Here is an 18,507-nt window from a genome sequence, read left to right as displayed (position 1 = left end):
AGTATATTGGCCATAATTAAATAAGGAAAATTGCCTTTTCCTATTTAATGCCAATATTGCGTTTATGTCAATAAAGGCCCCATGCTCCATGCGGATCGGGGTGCCACAGGTCGGCAAGTCCGCCGCCGAGGAGACGGTGGAGAACCTGGCGGAGGCGGACCTCAAGGGACGCGTCGCCGAGGCGCAAACTTGGTTCCGCCAAGCTTGTGAGGAGCCGAAGGCCGCCCAAGGCGAGCTGGCCAAGTGTGACGTGGAGCTCACCATGAAGCGGGCCGACATCAAGAAGGCCGAGGAGACGGCGGAGAACCTGGCCGCGGCAGCCGAGGCCGCTCGAACCCAGCACCAGGCCGTGCTGAACTCCCAGGAGGAGGACCTTGCCGCGTGCGAGGAGAAGCTTGCTGCAACGCTCGGCGGCAAGGATGAAGAGGTGGAGAATCTCGTCGTGCAGCGGACCCAGGAGCTGGAGCAGAGGCACAAGGAGGCACACGATGCCCAGGCTCTGGTTCACGCCGGCAAGGTGAAGGAGCTGGAGGTGGAGCGGGACGACCTGAAGGACCAGGTCCTGAAGCTGTCCAAGGAGAAGGACACACTCAATGGCGCCCTGACGGAGGTGCTGGGCGCGGCTGTCAGCAGGGCCGGGCAGCTTTCTGAGGCCAACAACTCCATCAAAGACCTCAAGCTGAAGCTGGAGGGTCTCAAGGGAATGCTGTCAGAGGCCCAGGCCCGGGAGGGGACCCTGTCCAAGGACCTGCAGGCCGAGAAGCAACATCAGAAGAACGAAGCCGCCAGCCACAGGGATTTTGTGGATGGGGATAATCGCTGGATCGGGCGCCTCGAAGACGTCGCCGGCAGGATCACCACGCAGTTGGCCACCATGGGGATGCCAAATGTGAGGTACGCTCCGGATTGCAACACGACTCCCAACGCCAGGCTGACCCTGTTCTTCGAGGGTGTTCTTGGAGCCCTGGAGCATTTCCGCTCCACCAGGGCGACTTTCCTGGCCAATGAGGCCCGGAGACTTTGCTGGGGTGCCATGACCAAGGTTCTCACCAAGGTGGCATACTGGAATCCCAACCTCAACTTCGATGCTGCGCTGGAGAGCTTGCCGTAGGATGTGGGCCTCGCGCCGCTCAGGGAGCGTATCGAGCCCGTCATCAGCGGCATCGATGGAATCCAGAGGGTAGAGGGACAGCGCCGGGACTAGGCACCCCGCTTCTTATCGTCACTGCAGGTTCATGACCAAGAAAAATTCTATCTTTTGTTAGAACCGCAGCGACAATGGATGTAATATAACTTTGCTGTACTTTTGAATCAGCGCATGGTATTTCCCTGTTCAATCTCTCTCTCTGTATGTCCACCCTACGTTAATCGGGTAGGCTTGCCGGCGCGTAACCCAGGGCGCGGCACCTCGAGGACGGATCCTCGATAGCCTGCCGGGTGTGCTTGCTGCCAGGCAAACCACCTTACCACTCTCAACACGGCCGCTCAAACTGTCGAGCTTGACTCGAGTCAGAATCGAGAGCGTTCCCAATTGCGGAAGGCTACCGAGTCGCTCTCGACGCGGCCACTTAAACTGTTGAGCGGACTCGAAACAGAGTAAGGGCGTTGCCGATAGCGGAATGGCCCCATTGCGTGCAGGTTTTCCATACAAAGAACGAGATCTCCGAGGGGAATAACCTTATATAAAAAAGGAAATATTTAAAGTTCGGCACGACTTAGCTTTCCTATCGCCGCACTGGCACCCTTCGCGCTTGCAGGCGGCGTCGTTCTCATGGCCATCTTCTTCTTTAGAAGCCATGGCCACGAGGAACTGCCAGGCTAACTGCTAGAGCATATTCTCACAACTGCGCCCCCTACCTGGCGCGCCAAAGATGTCGGTGGGAACGACACCTATGGGATCACTGGGATCCCTTCTACAGTCGGCGGGCGCGGGGTTGTGATAAGAGTAGGTTTAGGAGCTAGCACAAAGATCGTTTACCCAGGTTCGGGCCATGAAGATGCGTAATACCCTAGTCCTGCTTTGGTGGATGTATTGAGTGTTCTTGAGCTCTCAAACTAGCTACGGTGGCTGCGTAGTTCCAAAGAGCCAAATCCCCCTCTAGTATGCCTCGGGCCTCCTTTTATAGGCGAAAGGGGTTGCCACAGTGGCACACGGGAGGTGGAAAGGTCTACAGTGCGCGAGCTTACCGCCCGGCATTACGGGACAACGTGCATTAAATGCGCTACTTAGGTGTCCATTAGCTTTATCGGGGATGGGAACGAGGCCCGTCCCGTCCGTCGCCACTCCGCCTCGCTTCGACACGCGGCTAGGCCAGTGATGCGTGCAGCGCCATGTAGGCAGGCAGACTGCTGAGGTGGCGCGGTGGCAGGGTCTTCACGAAGATCTGCACGCCACCACGCAGGTGCTTGCTGAGTTGGTCTGGAAGCCGCATGTCGCCAGGCAGGTGCCCGCCCAGCTGGTCGGGCTGGCAGCTACATGCGAACGGCGGCGGAGTCTTGGCTGGTGCGTGCCTGGCAGTGGCTCCACTGATGTCCTCGGCAAGGGTCTTGCCGCGGCGTTGCAGTCGTTCCCGGCAAGGCGTTTGCCGGGGGTCTTGTGGATTTCCTCGGCTAGGATCCCGCGGAGGGTCGTCGTCTTCTGATCCTCATCTGATCTTGTGTGTTTATGATCTTGACAAAGATCTGCATGCCACCACGGAGGTGCCTCCTGAGCCCTGGTTCTGGTGTAGTTGTTGACGGCGTTCGGAACCCTTGGGCTCAAGGGTGGCTCGCTCTGCTGGCATCGGGCAGGCTGCCCCGGCAAGGCTCTTGCCTTGGCTGCGGAGGCTGCCTCGGCAAGGATCTTGCCGAGGGAGTCTACCTCGCCCCCTTGCCCTCTTGTGTTCCTGGTCTTGGCGTTGTCTTGGTTGTCTTGTGCTTCGGCTTCTCTCCGGCTTCCCTCCTCTACCCTGCTAGGTGTGGCCGTGGCACGCGGCTCTAACTGCCCGTGCACAAGTAAAGGGGTCAAAAGGAGAGCCCCTACTTTTGTACACCGACAGATTTCCACAACTCGGTCGGTCCGAGATGAGTTCGGCGGAAACCTAACCCTAAATTTTCGAATCAAACCTAATCTAAGGGATTTTTTCTCTGGATAGATTGATTTCATATGTGGTAAAGAACATGGCATTGCATTGTGCTAAGAATCAGAGTAAGGAATTAACACAAAATATCGAACTCATACCCTAGTTCGGCGGTGAGTTCGCTACGGTGACAACGGCGGGAAGGAGATCCGTTGACGGTGACGGCGTCCAACGGTAGGAGGTCGCTGGCGATGAGAAGACGATCCAGAGACCCGAGGCGGCAAAGCAGGACACGCGCGGGATGGAGGGTTTTGAAGAAATTTCCAAAATCCCACCCATCGGTATATATATCCTGACCCTGTCGGTGTGACCGAGTGGAACAACTCAGTGGCACCGAGATGCAGAATCGCAAGCGGTTACTGCAACTCAGTGTGACCGAAAAGTTCAAATCGGTTGCACCGAGATTGAAAACCTAGAGCATCTCAGTGAACTCGGTGTGACCGAAGTGGATGGATCGGTCATACCGAAATGCACAGAGAGGTTTTGGAAGTTTAAGTCTATGACGAATCAGGGACTCCGAGTGCTCCTCACACAGAGTGGTTCGAATCTGACTTGATCAAACTTTGTGATGTAGCATGAATAGAGTTTGAGACGAGAAAAGCATAGATAGCTAGAGGAAGTTCTTAGGTGTTCTCGTCCATCCACTTGGCAAAAGAGAAAAAGCCAAACAATCATAGCAACAAGTGGATGTCCTCGAATGAGTAAAATATGCAATCAACATGCTCACACAATAAAATGGCAAAGAAATATGTGACAAAGCATGCACAAACACTCTAGCATCTATCAAGCAATTGGGATGACTAGGTCATCTATATATGAGTATATTGACTTAGGAGTCAAATGAGGACATTTGATCATAGGTCATACTCATCGTTTAAGCACAAGTGGGGTTACCACTTTTACATAAAGCATTGTTGTGTTCACACCATTAGAGTTGCTTTATCTCAATTGATTAGAGTAAAGCTCCCCTAGATGTAATATCCCCACTAAGAGGGATGAACTAACCTTGGGTTTTGTCGATGTTGACTTCATGTAGATGTTGAAGATGTGGATGCTCAATGTTGATGTAGATCATTTGGAGCAATCCATTGGAGTGAGTTGCACTTTCAATACCTACACGGGTTAGTCCCACAAGGAATAAACAAGGATATCCATAGACATAGAGTGATGTTCACACAAGATGATGTCCATGAAAGCATTAGGTTACCTTGTCCCTTGTCTTACCAACAAGAGGGTTTGTGACTCCTTGAACTAGTGCAAGATGTGGAAGTTGTTTGCACTTGTCCTTGCCAAGATATGTTGGCGGAGTCACCCTCAAGAATTCTCTAGTTCTTCTTCTTCGGGATCCACATCATCTTGATGGGAATCCTTGGAGTTGTAGTCGTACTTGATGAAGTAGAACTTGATGTAGTCTTGGGAACCCACTTGACCAAGGCCTTAGGAGCTTCTTCAAATGCATCAATCTCCTCTTGAAGCTTGTCCTTGGTGGAAGATCATCTTGAACTTGTGTCCCTTGGAAGGAACACTACAAAAAAATACACTTCCGTGATGATACGTGTTTATCACAGTAGGTCACATTTTCTGTCATGCATGTACATCCATGACAAATTTATGACATAATCAAGATAGTCATACCTGTGCTGTCGTAGAAGTGTTCCATGACATTACCAAAATTATCATCACGGAAGTGTCCACTTCCATGACGATAAATCGCGCGTCACGGAAGTGCTTTCGTCAAGGGTGACCGACACGTGGCATCCACCGTAACGGAACGCCGTTAAGCTATCGGGTCTGGTTTTGGATCCGATAACCCGTTAACAACCCCGACCAATGGGGATTTTCCACGTGTAAAATCATCATTGCCTGGAGGAAACACGTGTCGGCTCACCGTTGGGACAGATGTCATCCACTCATTGGACCCAAAGCGCCTATGATACGTCGACACGTGGCACGGCCCAACAGAGGCCCATTCCTGTGAAAAGGCCGGCCCGTTTGACTTGGTCAAAAGGTGGTGGCCCAGCCCACGGCAAGCCTGTTAACGGCATGTTCGCATATAGCCCATTTACAGCCCGCTAACCCAGGGCCCGTTTAAGGCCTATCCAAATTAGGCCCAGTAGCGTCATCTGGGCCGTCCAATATAATTCCAGCCCATTTTAACTTCCGGCCCATGTATGGCCCATGATGTCTTTTGGCCCATATGAATCCCTTATTACTGTCGGCCCATTAACGGCCCGTGGTAAAACTGGCCCGTAATGAACAGTGTATCACTTTATACCCATTAACGGCACGTGGTGAAACTGGCCCGTAATGAACAGTGTATCACTTTATACCCATTAACGGCAAATTATTCCGTTGGGCCGTTTCCAGCCCATGTTATCTTTCGGCCTTCTCGGGGCCCATTTATTCTTGGGCTCATTTCCACATTCGTTTACTTACGGCCCATTACTGTCATTTTCTGCTTGTTTGCCAAATTCAGCCCGTGGTTACAGTCGGCCCATTTGTGGCCCGTTAATACGTTGGGCCGTTTTCATAGCGTCATCAAAATACGACCGATTAACGACGGGCCGTTATGGTCGGCCCATGAACGGGCGATTTCAACTCTAGCCCATTTACGACCATAATGTGGTCTGTTATTGGCCCATGTTTGGCCAACCGATCATAAGCCCGTAGAAGGCCCATTGATGATACGGCCCATAGAAGGCCCATTGTGTCTACGGCCCATATAAGGCCCATTGTTTCTACGCCACGTAGAAGGCCTATTGTTTCTACAGCCCTTAGAAGGCCCATTGTTTTTACGGCCCGTAGGAGGCCCATGTTAACAACAGCCGATGGGCATCCAAGTTCGCCACCAGTGCAAATATAGGGAACACCCTACACTATACAAAAATGGCTTGCTGTTTTCTTCAGCCGGTGGCTGCACGTTAAGAACAAATTTTGTATCGCACCAAAACAAATTACAACTATAAAACGAAAGGAAGGTTGGCATAAGAGTTAACAGTCTAGCAGATAAATGCACCACCAGAAGTTCAGAAGCTCAGTTCATTTGACCTGACTGTTATGTTTTCATGCTGTATTGTCCGATGGAGCACCATAACCTTCGTCTTCAATTCTCCTAGGCTCCTGAACAACATAGCAAATGTCTGATAGTCTGGTTTCAAAACCATGCATACCTTGACAACATCGAACAATGTCTCTCCTTGTTTCACAAAGGGTCTCTATTAGGGAATGGACTTGTATCTGGAGCGCAGATACAACATTGTTTTGAGCTTGCATATCTTGATCATGAGGAAGTTTGGACGAGATTGCCTTGACAACCAAGCCAGTATTATGCAGGAACGTGCTTTTGGCACTGTTAGTGGACAGGTACTGACCCACTGCAGCAAGAGCTGACATTGCGGTTATAGTTGCCTCGCCACCTTCAGAAGGTGGCGGTTCCACCATTTTTTCCATAGCTCACTGAAAAGTTGTGGTTTTACATTAGCAGTACCAGAACAGAAGATATTAAGGAGGCAACAAAACCAAACAAAATAGCTTTGGTCTATATACAGAACTTATTCTGGTGAACCCATGTAAAATAATAGTTGTATTTTATTGCAAAGTACATAATAAAACCAGGTTCCAAACATATGACCATGTACCATCGCTAATGTATTGTCTATTTCTTCACATTGTATTGAGGGCTAAGGATAAAGAGATGAAGTTTATAATACGGTAAGCATAGTATGACGTCATTCATATCACAAAACAACTGAGAACAGACAAACAGGCAATTGTAACGTTGTGTGGGCAAGTCCAGCACGGAACTAGATTACCGGTCAAGATCAAAGGAACATCACTCCTCTCTTTTAACCCTTGTAAGGTGCAATGATACGCTAAGACAATTGTGTATAAAATTGAAAAGAGTAATAGACATTGGCTGCAAACCATGCAGTTCAAGGCACAAGTCAGAGTAAGTAGTAGTTAAAAGGCATGAGGATTAAGGACTTACAACAACGTCTTTGACTGGTGTAGTCATGCCCTTCTTCTTGCTGGTGTGACAGTCCATTTGGTTCAGGTACTTTTTGGTCCTTGCGGGCTTTCCTCTGCATTTCGAACAAGTCAATATAGATCTGATAATATAGTACAACGAAAAGAGTGAAACAACAGCTAATTACAAGAGCCTCGCAGTGTGCAATATAGCTACGAGATCCTGTCGTCTGTTGGAATTTCACTTTCGTACGGTTGGCCTTGTTCTTTGAACAGTTCACCTACAAGAAGATAGATTTGTGTGGCACATGCATAAATAGGACTTCAACATGTGGTCTGATGAAATATACTCCCTCCGTTCCCAAATATAAGTCTTTCTAGAAATTCCAACAAATGACTACATACGGTGTAAAATGAGTGAATCTACCCTTTAAAATATGTCTACATACATCCGTATGTTGTATTCCATTTGGAATGCCTAAAAAGACTTATATTTAGGAACGGAGGAAGTATATAATGTACCTGATACTTCGGATCGGACCAGTGGTTAACGAGGCCTCTCCAGTCTTCATCAGATATATTTTCCACTTGAGATGTTTGGGCAAGTTCACTGTTAGCCTTGCCTTCAAAGTGAGTTTTCCTCAATTTATACCGATACCGTCGCAGAGCAGACTTGAAAACATGGGTGCAAGCTTGTCTGGTTGCATCATCTTGGCTATCCAACTTGAACCTCATATGTTGAAAATTATGGGAGTCTCATTATCAGCAACCTAGAAAGTATCGGACAGAGCAAGACGATATTACTAGTTTCCATACATAACCATACTTACAGATAAATGGTCGAGGAAGGTGTTGAACTGGGTTTCGTCTTTGTCATTCCTGTACTGAATCCATGTTGGGAGGATACGTACATGACACCTAACAGCAATCGCTGCCTCTGATACTAACTTGGCTGACTCTGTAGCATCACGTGGCCCTTTTAAACCTGCCTCAAAATGGATCTCCATTCTTCCTCCTCTAGAATTAGTTAACCTATCGAGCATTATCCCTGATGTTTGTTTCCTCTTGCGCCTAGGTGCTAGTCCAACAACAAACATAGGAAGTGTTAGTGTACATCAAACTGTCAGACTACATATAAAGAAGCATGCAACTGTAACTTGACTCCAGCAACTACCTTGTTGCTGTTGAAGCTCACAAAGTCCATCTGATCTTGCCAACTCATCTTGTGTCAAGAGTGCTTCGGAAGTAGTGTCAGGTGGCGAGGGAGCTTGGGAACGTGCTGCTAGCTGAGTTGACCAACGAGTAAATCGTGTAGCTGGTGGTACTGTGGAAGGTGTTGCAACAACTAGGGTTGTCTCTACTTGTTTGGTGGCAGCTATTTGTTTCTGTTAGGCTTGTTCTGCAGCTCATGTAGCACGGGATACCCTGTCGGTACAATTTTCCGCTGGACTTTGACCTTCTATTGCACCATCAGTACCAGTTGAATCTGCAGGATTCTTCCGCTTCCCTTTCCCTGTCGTTATGTCTTGCTTCCTTTTTCTCGGTGCCATGTTAAGTCAAGCCGACAAGAAAAACGAATAAAAATTTAGTTCCTCAGAACAAATGTACTTTGATGTAAGAACATGGTGTGATAGACAAATATTGTATGTTCTAGAAATAGGACATGTGTCTTAGTCACAAGTATAATGTGTAAAGTAAGCAGATGAAATTCAACAAAATTAGAAGCAATACAAGCTAGACATCATACATAACTTGCAACCACATATAACAGTGCCAAGTTAGAGGGAGCACCTGTGATGGTGCACTAGGGGAGACGTGCTCATCACCAACACAGCTACGTTGAGTGTCTATGCATGTGTTGTCTTGGAAATCATCTTGGGGGGATGGAGGAGTAGAATCTGTAGAGGCCCTCCATTTGGAAGGAGCACCTTCATCCGCTGCCTTGCTAACTTCCTTCCGCTTTATTGATTTTGAATTGTCAAGTAAAACTGACAAGAAAAAGCAATAAAATTCACTCCTTCAGAAACTCATTCATGCATGATACTGACAATCACTACTTTGATGTAAGGCAAACACATGATTCCAGGATGGAATAATATGAAAAACAGGATGGCATGGCATATTCACAACTATTTGTGTAAACTAAGCAGAACCATTTCACCAAATAAGAAGCAATGCAAGCTAGACACCACGTGAAAGATGCAACCAATATGACTCTGCCAAGTTAAAAGTGTCCCATCATAAATGGCATTTCAACAAATTAGACAGCAGCCGCATGCTATAAATCATATCAAAGATGCAACTAATATCACACTTCATATACTGAAGGTGTCTCGTCATGTTGATTTATGCGGGATACAAAAAAACAATAGTTTTATGTGAGGACATGCTTAAGACATATGTACTATGTACTAAATACAGGAAGGCATGCCACAGTAACAGGTATAATGTATAAGCTAAGCAGAATAGCACATGTAGTTTAACCAGATTGGAAGAATTACAATCTAGACACCATATGCAACATGCAACCACATATCACGCTGCCAAGTTAGAGCAAGCACCTGCGATGCTAGTGTAGGGGAAATACGGTAATCAACTACAGAGCTACGTTCACTATCTTCATCTAGCCTTGCTGTTTCTTGAGAATCATGTCGGGAGGCTGACGCTGCATTCTTTAAATGAGGAGTAATCCACTTGCCTAACTGCCTCATCATAAGTGATTGATGAGGGATACACAAGAACATTAATTTGATGTAAGAACATGGTTAATACACAGATGTACTAGTATGTACCAAAAACAGAAAGGCATGTCATATTCAAAGGTATAATGTGTAAGCTAAGAGGATGCAATTTAACCAAATTGGAAGTAATACAAGCTAGACATCCGGCTGGAGTGGTGAGCATGATCATGTAGGACCTGAGAGCCTGGTGGGAGGCGGGCTGCTTCGCCACCATCGCGGCTTTTTAGTTGGCTTCCAGGTGATGCCTCTCTTTGCTGGGCTTGTCACTGGTTCGGCCAGTGCCCTGACAAGCTATTTGTCTTCTGGTGCTCACGGGATGGTGGTTCATGTAAAAAATATCTTTTCTTATCTTAATAAAGACCAACTTTGGCCTTTCGAATACAAGCTAGACACCATATGGAACATGCAACCACATATGAAACCGCGAAGTTAAAGCAAGCACCTGGGATGGTGGTTCATTGCGAGCGAGGTCATCAACTTCAGAGCTACGTTTACCGTCTCCATCTGCTGACACTGCACCTAATATAAGGCTGAAACGTGTCTGGCTTATCCGCGCACGACGCTGGAGCGACTTCTCTCTTTTCCTTTTTGCTTCTCTCATAGCAGTAGAGTCTGAAATACCCTTGCATAAAAACACAATAGTGAGAGTATGGGTGAAGCGTGTGCAGAACTAGTGCACTGTAAAAGTAGCAGATAGCAGGTGGGTGAAAAATAAATGACAGGAGACATATGATAGCTCTACAACATTGCATGGCAAACAAAATTAGATTCTACTCCGTATGATTTTGTAATATATGAGCACCGGAAATGCAGGTACTCCTCCAGCACACCACCACATGTGGTCATATCAAGATAACTGTCGACTGAAAATAAATAGGTCAGTCGATTTTTTTAATGAACCGTCTGATCTATAAGGAACGGGCAGATGGCCTTCGTCTACCTCCCACCAGTCACTGTTGACGATCTTTCTCGAACCGCCAGCGACCACCGGCCCAGACCCCTGCCTCCGCCGCCCTGCCCTCCCCTCGACCTCACACCACCATCGTGCTTGGCAGCGCCCCCAGGCGATCCCTTTAATCCCGGCCGACCTCCAGATCGGGCGCCAGTAGCTCTAGGCCCCACACACCCTAAGATAAACACCGAGGCGCTGCTTCCCCGGTGTAATAGGCGGACTAGCGCCTGTTACGCCGGGGAATGCTTTCGTTAATTGGGAATCAACTGACCAGGAATTGAAATTCAGGGGGGCGACGGACCTCTAGCTAAGGTGAAATAGTATATGAGGAGAAACCTTGTGCATTGCGAGTTACTAGGAACATCTAGTATCAAGAAGAAGCGGTCAAGTAGTGTCTTCTGTGGGATGAATACCGTGCAAGCAGACACATAAGATTTGAACGAATAAGGGAAGAGGAGTACCATTTTCGGTTGCCGGTGTCACTACAAAAAAAATACACTTCCGTGATGATACGTGTTTGTCACAGTAGGTCGCGTCTTTTGTCATGCATGTACATCCATGACAAATTTATGAAAGAATCAAGATAGTCATACCTGTGCTGTCGTAGAAGTGTTCCATGACATTACCAAAATTATCATCACGGAAGTGTCCACTTCCATGACGATAAATCGCGCGTCACAGAAGTGCTTTCGTCAAGGGTGACCGACACGTGGCATCCGCCATAACGGAATGCCGTTAAGCTATCGGGTCGGGTTTTGGGTCAGATAACCCGTTAACAGCCCTGACCAATGGGGATTTTCCACGTGTAAAATCATCATTGCCTAGAGGAAACACGTGTTGGCTCATCGTTGGGACAGATGTCATCCACTCACTGGACAGAAGGCGCCTATGATACGTCGACACGTGGCACGGCCCACCAGTGGCCCATTCCTGTGAAAAGGCCGGCCCGTTTGACTTGGTCAAAAGCTGGCGGGCCGGCCCATGGAAACCTGTTAACGGCCTGTTCGCATATAGCCCATTTACAGCCCGCTAACCCAAGGCCCATTACGCCCTAGCCGAATTAGGCCCAGTAGCGTCATTCTGGCCATCCAATATGATTCCAGCCCATTTTCACTTCTGGCCCATGTATAGCCCATGACGTCTTTCAGCCCATATGAGGCCCTTTGTAACTCTTGGCCCATTAGCGGCCCGTGCTGAAACTGGCCCGTAATGAATAGTGTATTACTTTACACCCATTAACGGCCCGTGGTGAAACTGGCCCGTAATGAACAGTGTATCACTTTGTACCCATTAACGGCCCGTTATTCCGTTGGGACGTTTCCAGCCCAAGTTAACTTTCGGCCTTCTCAGGTCCCATTTATTCTTGGGCTCATTTGCAGCATTCGGTTACTTACGGCCCGTTACTGTCATTTTCTACTTGTGGGCCAAATTCAGCCCGTCGTTACAGTCGGCCCGTTTATGGACCGTTAGCCTGTTGGGCCATTTTCATTGCATCACCAAATACGGCCTATTAAGGAAGGCCCGTTATGGTCGGCCCAGAACGGACGATTGCAACTCTAGCCCGTTTACGACCATAATGCGGTCTGTTTGGCCCATGTTTGGCCAATCGATCAGACGGCCCGTATAAGGCCCATTGATGATACGGCCCGCAGAAGTCCCATTGTTTCTATGGCCCGTAGAAGGCCCATTGTTTCTACGGCCCGTAGAAGGCCCACTGTTTCTACGGCCAGTAGGAGGCCCAGTGTCACTACAGTAAATATTAGCCCATGGTAATTGTGGCCTAGTTTTAAAAAATAGGTTATTGCAGCCACTAGCTAACCGCGGAAAAAGAACTGCAATGACTACAAGCAAACAAATAAACAAGACAACAAGGAAATAAATAAGCAAGCAACTAACGCTAGGCTATCACGGCTATTACACATATTACATCCACTGGGCATCAAATTCGCCACCAGTGCAAATATAGGGAACAAAGCAGCATATCATATACACTCGTTGTCAAAGTTGGCGACCAACGCAAATAAACGCCGCAGCAAAACAAATCCAGAACTGAAACCACTTCAGAAGATCTCAAGAGACAATATCCTGGGTACCCATAATGCTGGCAAGATGCTTAGCAAGCTTATTAACTTTCTCTTGTTTGGCGCTTAAATCCTCCAGCGCTTGCTGTTGCACTAGAAAATATGCATCTGAATTTTGCAGGGACTTCCTCAGTCCTTCAGCTTCCTGTCGCAGCACATCTGATCGATGTCTTTCAACTTGAAGTTGAGACTCAAGAAGACGAACTGATTCAGGCAGCGAGTTCGAAGAGCTTGTGCCAGTAGTAGTGGCCAGTAACTCGAACACTACATCAAGACAGGACTTTTGGGTTCCCTCACTGTCGTCAAGATAGTTTTTATCAGCTTTCTTGGAGACCAACAGGGATGTCTCACTATCTTGAGCCTTATCTACATTACTTCCTTTACCATTGGATAACGCGGTACCGTTCTCCAATATTTTGTCCGCATTCTAAAAGAGAAACAAGCAGACACATCACATGTTTACCATGTTGTATATGAAACTCATTTTGGTAAATGAGTTCAGTAGTAAAGTGGACAGGATAACAGCATGAAACAAACATATATCTATGTACCATGGTCACTTTATGGTCTATATCATTCTAGTTTTTGTTGCCAAATCAAGATAAAGACACAGTTCAAATAATATTTGTTCAAGACAAAGCAGAATAGATAGAATATAAGTGTGGGTAACTATAGAGCAATAACAACACTTGTAATGTGCATGACATGAGAACATAACTGTTTATTCAATTGAAACTGAAATCAACATAGAGCATGTTCCAACAGCAAACCAGTTAAATAAACAGGTTTAAAACATACCTGTTGCGCCATTGGAGTTTCAATTCCATCCTACAAATTTGAAAATAGTTGGTATGAGTAAATACAGTAATGCAAGAGCAAAGGAGTATGAACCATAGCTACAGAACCTGACCTGAGAACAAATCTTCTTCTCCTATAAGCGTTGACTTGGGATTTGGAGTGGTGGTCCTCGTGCTTTGGGCACTGCAGTTCCCTTACTAACTACTCGTGTTTGGGTGCTCTGTGGTGGAGACGGTGCTGTGTCAACTCGAACTGGGTTACTATCTGCCGGGGTTGGGGTTAGAAGGGGTGTAGCTGGTTCTCTGTCGAACTGGGTAGGGGTACAATCTACGAGAGTCTGGGTTATGTGTGCTGGATCTGGTCCTTGGGCAAGTACAACCATGGTTCTATCTGCATCAACTGGTAGCACTATCTTTTCTGAAGATCGTGTTGTTACTCCCTTAGATACTGCCATCACGCTCTCCAATTCAAATGGCTGATAAACAAGAAAAGTAATTGACATTGTATGATAGACAGCTGCAATGGATAGTGGGGAATAAAAGAGGGCATGAAATAATACATATTTATGTTGTCTAACCAAACAGGATAGCATGACACAATTTCACATATATGATGGCTAACTAAACAGGATAGCATGACACAATTTCACATTATGATGGCTAACTAAAAAAGATGGAAAGACATAGTTCAAAATATGAGACTATGTAAACAGGATGACATGACATAACTATATAATGTGTTTATTAAATAGGTTGGCATGCCATAATTCACATACATTCACGGATAGAATGCCATAATTCAAAATATGATGACTATAAACACTAAACAGGATGAGATGATATAACTATATGATGTCTTTATTAAATGGTTTGCCATGCCATAATTCAGATAGATGATGTGTATGTACTATGTAAACGTGATGGCATGATATAATTCAAATATATGATTTATATAGTAAGCAAGTAAGCAGATGGCAATCCATATATGATGTAAAAGCTAAGCAATGCAAGACAACATGCATGACATGGGTAATATAACCCTGCCAAGTTTGAGCATAGACCTCAGGGGGGAAATAGGACTGGTCATCAGTCTCTGAATCCTCCTCTGAGGAGCTCTCTGTAACCAGCAAGATGTCTGCTTCAGCAGGTAGCATTGTCTGCTCTGAATACCTTGTTTTCACTCCAGATACTTCCATCACCGCTTCAAATGGCTGATGCACAGGAAGAGTAGTTGAATATACAAACGTTGTCGACAAATGGAACACGTAATACAAAAAAAATGATAGCATGATATAATTCACATACATGATGATTGGCTAAACAGCATGGCATTGCATAATTCACATATATAATGCCTTTGCAGCAAGATAGCATTGTATAATTCACATATATAATCTCTTGCAACAAGATGACAATGCATAATTCACATATATGGTAATTAGACACTGAACAGGTGGCATTCACACAAAGCATGTCTAAACTAATCAAATGACATAGCAATGCGAGACACCATACGCATGATATGAGCAACATAACCCTGCCAAGTTAGAGCATACACCTCGGGGGGGAATAGGACTGGTCATCTGTCTCTGAATCCTCCTCTGAGGAGCTATCCGTAACCAGCGAGATATGCGCTTCATCAGATAGCATAGTCTGCTCTGAAGACCTTGTTTTCACTCCAGAATTTGCCATCACCGTGTCAAATGGCTGATGCACATGAAGAGCAGTTGAATGTACTAACATTGTTGACAAATGTAATATGTAACGAAAAAAAGGATGACCTGATATAATTTACATATAAGATGACTGGCTAAGCAGGATGGCATTGCAAAATTCACATATATGATGCCTGGCTAAACAAGATGGCGTTGCATAATTCACATAAACGATGAATAAACTAAACAGATGGCATTCGCACAAAGGATGTCTAAACTAAGCAGATGACATATTTGATGTATAAAGTAAGCAATACAAGACACCATATGCATGATATAACCAACATCAGCATGCCAAGTTAGAGCGAAGACCTTAGGGGGTAAATGTTGGAAATATGCCCTAGAGGCAATAATAAATTGGTTATTATTATATTTCCTTGTTCATGATAATCGTTTATTGTCCATGCTAGAATTGTATTGATGGGAAACTCAGATACATGTGTGGATACATAGACAACACCATGTCCCTAGTAAGCCTCTAGTTGACTAGCTCGTTGATCAATAGATGGTTACGGTTTCGTGACCATGGACATTGGATGTCGTTGATAACGGGATCACATCATTAGGAGAATGATGTGATGGACAAGACCCAATCCTAAGCATAGCATAAAAGATCGTGTAGTTCGTTTGCTAGAGCTTTTCCAATGTCAAGTATCATTTCCTTAGACCATGAGATCGTGCAACTCCCGGATACCGTAGGAGTGCTTTGGGTGTACCAAACATCACAACGTAACTGGGTGACTATAAAGGTGCATTACGGGTATCTCCGAAAGTGTCTGTTGGGTTGGCACGGATCGAGACTGGGATTTGTCACTCCGTATGACGGAGAGGTATCTCTGGGCCCACTCGGTAATGCATCATCATAATGAGCTCAATGTGGCTAAGGAGTTAGCCACGGGATCATGCATTACGGTACAAGTAAAGTGACTTGCCGGTAACGAGATTGAACAAGGTATTGGGATACCGACGATCGAATCTCGGGCAAGTAACGTACCGATTGACAAAGGGAATTGTATACGGGATTGATTGAATCCTCGACATCGTGGTTCATCCGATGAGATCATCGTGGAACATGTGGGAGCCAACATGGGTATCCAGATACCGCTGTTGGTTATTGACCGGAGAGGCGTCTCGGTCATGTCTGCATGTCTCCCGAACCCGTAGGGTCTACACACTTAAGGTTCGGTGACGCTAGGGTCGTAGAGATATTAGTATGCGGAAACCCGAAAGTTGTTCGGAGTCCCGGATGAGATCCCGGATGTCACGAGGAGTTCCGGAATGGTCCGGAGGTGAAGAATTATATATAGGAAGTCAAGTTTCGGCCACCGGGAAAGTTTCGGGGGTCACCGGTAGTGTACCGGGACCACCGGAAGGGTCCCGGGGGTCCACCGGGTGGGGCCACCTATCCTGGAGGGCCCCATGGGCTAAAGTGGGAAGGGAACCAGCCCCTAGTGGGCTGGGGCGCCCCCCATGGGCCTCCCCCTGCGCCTAGGGTTGGAAACCCTAGGGGTGGGGGGCGCCCCACCTGACTTGGGGGGCAAGTTTCCTCCCTGGCCGCCGCCCCCCCTTGTAGATGGGATCCAGGGCCGGCGCCCCCCTCCCAGGGGGCCTATATATAGTGGGGGGGAGGGAGGGCAGCAGCATGACAGCCCCTGGCGCCTCCCTCTCCCCCTGCAACACCTCTCCCTCTCGCAGAAGCTTGGCGAAGCCCTGCCGAGACCCCGCTACTTCCACCACCACGCCGTCGTGCTGCTGGATCTCCATCAACCTCTCCTTCCCCCTTGCTGGATCAAGAAGGAGGAGACGTCGCTGCTCCGTACATGTGTTGAACGCGGAGGTGCCGTCCGTTCGGCACTCGGTCATCGGTGATTTGGATCACGGCGAGTACGACTCCATCAACCCCGTTCATTGGAACGCTTCCGCTCGCGATCTACAAGGGTATGTAGATGCACTCCTTTCCCCTCGTTGCTAGTATACTCCATAGATGGATCTTGGTGATGCGTAGAAATTTTAAATTCTACTACGATCCCCAACAGTGGCATCATGAGCCAGGTCTATGCGTAGATTCTATGCACGAGTAGAACACAAAGTAGTTGTGGGCGATGATTTGTTCAATTTGCTTGCCGTTACTAGTCTTATCTTGATTCGGCGGCATCGTGGGATGAAGCGGTCCGGACCGACCTTACACGTACTCTTACGTGAGACAGGTTCCACCGACTGACATGCACTAGTTGCATAAGGTGGCTAGCGGGTGTCTGTCTCTCCCACTTTAGTCGGATCGGATTCGATGAAAAGGGTCCTTATGAAGGGTAAATAGAAATTGGCATATCACGTTGTGGCTTTTGCGTAGCTAAGAAACGTTCTTGCTAGAAACCCATAGCAGCCACGTAAAACATGCAACAACAATTAGCGGACGTCTAACTTGTTTTTGCAGGGTATGCTATGTGATGTGATATGGCCAAAAGGATGTGATGAATTATATATGTGATGTATGAGATTGATCATGATCTTGTAATAGGAATCATGACTTGCATGTCGATGAGTATGACAACCGGCAAGAGCCATAGGAGTTGTCTTAATTTATTGTATGACCTGCGTGTCAATGAAAAATGCCATGTAATTACTTTACTTTATTGCTAACCGTTAGCCATAGTAGTAGAAGTAATAGTTGGCGAGACAACTTCATGAAGACACGATGATGGAGATCATGATGATGGAGATCATGGTGTCATGCCGGTGACGAAGGTGATCATGCCGCGCCTCGGAGATGGAGATCAAAAGGCGCAAGATGTTATTGGCCATATCATGTCACTTTATGATTTGCATGTGATGTTTGTCATGTTTACATCTTATTTTCTTAGAACGACGGTAGCATAAATAAGATGATCCCTCACTAAAATTTCAAGAGATGTGTTCCCCCTAACTGTGCACCGTTGCGAAGGTTCGTTGTTTCGAAGCACCACGTGATGATCGGGTGTGATAGATTCTAACGTTCGCATACAACGGGTGTTGATGAGCCTAGCATGTACAGACATGGCCTCGGAACACATGCGAAACACTTAGGTTGACTTGACAAGCCTAGCATGTACAGACATGGCCTCGGAACACAAGAGATCGAAAGGTCGAACATGGGTCG

The sequence above is a fragment of the Triticum aestivum genome, chromosome 6D (genome assembly GCF_018294505.1).
Source record: "Triticum aestivum cultivar Chinese Spring chromosome 6D, IWGSC CS RefSeq v2.1, whole genome shotgun sequence".
Lineage (NCBI taxonomy): Eukaryota > Viridiplantae > Streptophyta > Magnoliopsida > Poales > Poaceae > Triticum > Triticum aestivum.
The sequence above is the reverse complement of the archived record's forward strand: the minus strand, read 5'-3'. Positions refer to the sequence as shown.